We start from the raw sequence: 5,003 nt of genomic DNA, 5'->3' as shown, positions 1-5,003 counted from the left end.
TATGAGAGGCATAGACAGGGTGGATAATCAGAGGCTTTTCCCAAGGGTGGAAGTGTCATTTACAAGGGGGCACAGGTTCAAGGTGAGAGGGGGAAAGTTTAAGGGACATAACATAAGAACATAAGAACTAGGAGCAGGAGTAGGCCATCTGGCCCCTCGAGCCTGCTCCGCCATTCAATGAGATCATGGCTGATCTTTTGTGGACTCAGCTCCACTTTCCGGCCCGAACACCATAACCCTTAATCCCTTTATTCTTCAAAAAACTATCTATCTTTATCTATATGCGGGGTATGTTTTTCACACAGAGAGTGGTGGGCACCTGGAACACACAGCTAGAGGATGTGGTGGAAACTGGCACATTAGCAACATTTAAGACGCATCTGGATGGGTACAGGAATAGGAAGAAACAGAGGGATACGGACCGAGTAAGGGCAGAAGGTTTTTTCTTTAATGAAGACATTATGATCGGTACAGGCTTGGAGGGCCGAAGGGCCTGTTCCTGTGCTGTACTTTTCTTTATTGTCATCAACTGGGTCATTATGTCGAGGCCCTCAGCCATGGTCGTCACAGACTGAGCATTGCCTTGGGCACCACTACTCAAAGTGTGGATGTTGTGCTCCTGGTTTTCCATTGCAGTCCCCATCCCAGCAGTGATGGCCTGGGTGCCTCGCATTGTCGGCACCACATCCTGCACCTGAAGGCTTTGGGACTCCTCCAATCGTCTATGTGCTCGCTGGAATGTCATTGATACCCCGTCCTGAATGTCACGGTTGTGTCCTATCACCCGGATCAACTCTGGGAGAACCAGAGTCTCAACATCAGACTGGGACCCAGCAGACCTCCAACTGCTGTCTCCCTTGGGTGCTCCCTTGGGTACATGACTCATCGTATGGTGACCCTGCGAGACAACGGACATGTGGTCAGTGAGAGGGAAAGATCATTTTGGGAAACATGAACGAGTCACTTGAGACAGGTCAACTGGATGAAGGTGTCATGATATGCAGCCATGCAGACAATGATATGCAGCCATGCAGACAATGATATGCAGCCATGCAGACAATGATATGCAGCCATGCAGATAATGATATGCAGCCATGCAGATAATGATATGCAGTCATGCAGACAATGATATGCAGACAGGCAGCTAATGAACACAGAGAACAGGACATGACCAATGAGCAGGCAGGACACTCGGGGGTGGTATCTCACTATAAAAGGCACGAGGCACTCACACTTGTCTCTTTCCACTGATGAACATCTGAGTGAGTCAGGGTGTATGTGCAGTATCACACCTCCAGCACGTGGCTAAGAGCTAGTCTGGTTCAGTCAGACAGAGTAACCACACTTAGGTTAGCAGCGAGTCGAACTCCGAGAACTGTGCTAACTGTGCTACTGGTTCAATAAATCAGATTGAACTAACTTCAAGGACTGGAGTATCTTTTGGTTAAAGCTGCATCCAGTTGCAGCCTGTGTTATCCCAGATTATTTAACTCAACAGAAGGAGCAGTGAATCTTCACTTCCCTGGCACAGGCTGACCTCGCTGTCGGTCACTGCTCTCTCCTGGGGCAACCCTGCAATCTCTAGCACCCTTATCACTTAGGGGGTGAGGACTCAGATCTCGGACTCCACCTCCTGTCTTGGCCCTTCCCTGCTTATCGTGGGCTGCCTTCTCCTATGAGGACAAAGACAGGTCATTGGGAGCTGCACGCCTGATGGGTCAGGGGGGTCGAGAGCAGGTGGCATGTGTGGGCACCGCACCCGATATGAAGGGGTTGTGCTGCTAGGTGCCAGGGGCTTCTGAGGAACAAGCTTATGACTCCCTTTGACTCCCTTGTTAGTCAGGAATCTATCTACCTCGACCTTAAAAATGTTCAATGACTCTGCCTCCACCCTCTCTGGGGAAGAGAGTTCCAAAGACTCACAACCCTCTGAAAGGAAACGTTTCTCCTCATCTCCACCTTAAAGGGAAGGCCCCTTATTTTTAACCTGTGTCCCCGAGCTCTACCCTCGTCCACAGGGGAAATATCCTCTCAGTACCCACCCTGTCCAGTCCCCTCAGGATCTTATGTTTCAGTAAGGTCACCTCTCAATCTTCTAACCTTCAATGAACAACAGGCCCAACCTGTCCAATCTTTACCCATAAGGTAACCACAGCCACAGCACCCCGAGCCCCTGCCACTCCCCACCACAGCCACAGCACCCCGAGCCCCTGCCACTCCCCACCACAGCCACAGCACCCCGAGCCCCTGCCACTCCCCACCACAGCCACAGCACCCCGAGCCCCTGCCACTCCCCACCACAGCCACAGCACCCCGAGCCCCTGCCACTCCCCACCACAGCCACAGCACCCTGAGCCCCTGCCACTCCCCACCACAGCCACAGCACCCCGAGCCCCTGCCACTCCCCACCACAGCCACAGCACCCCGAGCCCCTGCCACTCCCCACCACAGCCACAGCACCCCGAGCCCCTGCCACTCCCCACCACAGCCACAGCACCACGAGCCCCTGCCACTCCCCACCACAGCCACAGCACCCCGAGCCCCTGCCACTCCCCACCACAGCCACAGCACCACGAGCCCCTGCCACTCCCCACCACAGCCACAGAACCCCGAGGCCCTGCCACTCCCCACCACAGCCACAGCACCCCGAGCCCCTGCCACTCCCCACCACAGCCACAGCACCCCGAGCCCCTGCCACTCCCCACCCCACATGTCACGTATCGGCCGAGTGAACCTCCTCTGACCATTTATATCTTTTCTCAAGTGAGGAAAGCAAAGCTGCGCGCAGCATTCCAGATGTGGCCTCACCAACACTCTGCAGCTGAAAATCCCGACGTGTATATTCCATTCCTCTTGCAATAAACGCCAACATTCCATTGACGTCCGAATCACTTTCCTGGGTAATTGGAGGAGACCAGGCACTTCTCAGGTCTGAAGGTCACAGCTGTTTGTGAGTTTGGGGGGTACACAGTGATGGATGATCTGAACAGGTTAGTCATTGTCCTGCAGGGTAACTCTGGTGTGCTGGATTTCTGCGTCAAATTTACAAGGTGAGCGAATAGCTGGAGCGTTATTTGCAAGATTGCTGATAAGGCCAATCTTATGGGATGTGAAGGTGAATGAATTCCAATGGGTATATCGGCCGGTGAAGGTAGGCCTGTGGTAGACAGTTTTGGAGAAGCCATTATCAGATTGTCCAGTAGTTCCACACCTTCATGAATGAGATTTGATGTTTTAGACCAGAAAGGAAAGGGTAAGTGTGGCGTATAGACGTTTAGTCATCCTGTGATCGATGATGCTGTTTATGGTTATTGTTCTTTCTCTATGACCGTCGTGGAGTTATATCTGAGCGATGAGCAGTCCTCTGGCAAGGGAGAGACAGAAATAATGGTGGGCCACAAGTAGTTTGTTTCATTCACTCCATCAGCAGCACCCAGTGACAGCAGTGTGTGTACCATCTCCAAGATCCACTGCAGCAACTCACCAAGGCTCCTTAGGCAGCACCTTCCAAACCTGTGACCCCAATCGTCAGGAAGGGCAGCAGATACCTGGGAACCCCACCGCCCACAGGTTCCTCTCCAAGTCACTCACCACCCTGACTTGGAAATATATCGCCGTTCCTTCACTGTCGCTGGGGCAACATCCTGAAACTCCCTCCCTAACAGCACAGTGGGTATACCTACACCTGAAGGACTGCAGGGGCTCAAGAAGGCAGCTCACCACTACCTTCTGAAGGGCGATTAGGAATTGGGAGGGATGCTGGGAGGGGTGCGAGGTGCCAGCCAGTGGATTGGGGAGGTAGGTAGGGGGGTTTGGGAATTTGAGGGATGGCAGGTGGGACTGATGCCATGAGAGAGGTGGGAACACTTGCAGCTCCTTAGAGATCATTGGTCTTCTTCCAACATTGGATGTGGGTCCTCCTGGTCATGGTGCCCACACTGGCGGCCACTGCCACGGCCTCCCAGGCAGCATTGCTGACCCTGCTGACTGGTTCTCCAACTCCCTTTGGGGAACAAGGTGCCCCGCCTCTCACCCAAGGTGTCGGGCAGCCTGGTCAGATCGGCATCCCCAGAGCAAGGAGCAGGCCTCTGTGCTGCCATCCTCGTGTCTTGGCAGAGAGTGAGTGCTGAGGGAACGTTCAAAAGCAGCTTTCCCTTGTTAGTGGTGAGCAGCTGAGGCAGGAGTCGGGTGACTCAGACGGCGAGGATGCCAGGCCTGTTGAGATTCACGTGGGGGCTCGCTTCTTGCACTAAGTGCTATTGAATAGGGGTCTCCAACAACCCCCGACCCGCCCAAAATGACACTTTGAAATGTTTCCATTGAATCGCGCCCAATGTGTTTCCTTTCTATTTATACGACCAAAATGAATAACCTCACACTTATCCACGTTAAACTCCATCTGCCACACCTTGGCCCACTCACCTTACCTATCTATATCCATTTGTAAACTTATTATTTCCTCATTGCAACTTACTATCCCACCTATTTAGCACCATCTGCAAATTTGGCTCCAGTACCTTCTATCCCCACATCCAGGTCATTTATATTGTAAATAGTGAGGGCCTGAGGTCCGAATCCAGAGGTACCTCACCAGTTCCATCTTGCCGACTCTCTGACTTCTGCTGGTTAACCAGTCTTCTATCCAAACTAATAAATTACCCCTAATCCCATGTGATTTCTCAGAAGACTGAGGAAATTTGGCATGTCAGCTACGACCCTCACCAACTTCTACAGATGCACCATAGAAAGCATTCTTTCTGGTTGTATCACAGCTTGGTATGGATCCTGCTCTGCCCAAGACCGCAGGAAATGACAAAAGGTCATGAATGTAGCCCAGTCCATCACGCAAACCAGCCTCCCATCCATTGACTCTATCTATAATTCCCACTGCCTCAGAAAGACAGCTAGCATAATTAAGGACCCCATGCACCCAGGACATACTCTCTTCCACCATCTTCCATCAAGAAAAAGTTACCAAAGTTTGAGGTCACGTACCAACCGAC

The 5,003-nt window shown here is 52.3% G+C and overlaps 1 long non-coding RNA gene across 1 annotated transcript; it reads right to left on the bottom strand.

Moving 5' to 3' along the window:
- Positions 1–426: 426 nt before the first annotated feature.
- LOC140419721 (uncharacterized) lies at positions 427–2,081 on the bottom strand. The gene is made up of 2 exons (XR_011945997.1): positions 1,233–2,081; positions 427–898 (listed from the first exon to the last, which is right to left on the bottom strand). It is a non-coding gene; the product is annotated as an uncharacterized lncRNA (long non-coding RNA).
- Positions 2,082–5,003: the final 2,922 nt, after the last annotated feature.

The sequence above is a fragment of the Scyliorhinus torazame genome, chromosome 5 (assembly GCF_047496885.1).
Source record: "Scyliorhinus torazame isolate Kashiwa2021f chromosome 5, sScyTor2.1, whole genome shotgun sequence".
Taxonomy (NCBI): domain Eukaryota; kingdom Metazoa; phylum Chordata; class Chondrichthyes; order Carcharhiniformes; family Scyliorhinidae; genus Scyliorhinus; species Scyliorhinus torazame.
This window is presented reverse-complemented; position numbering and strand designations above follow the sequence as displayed.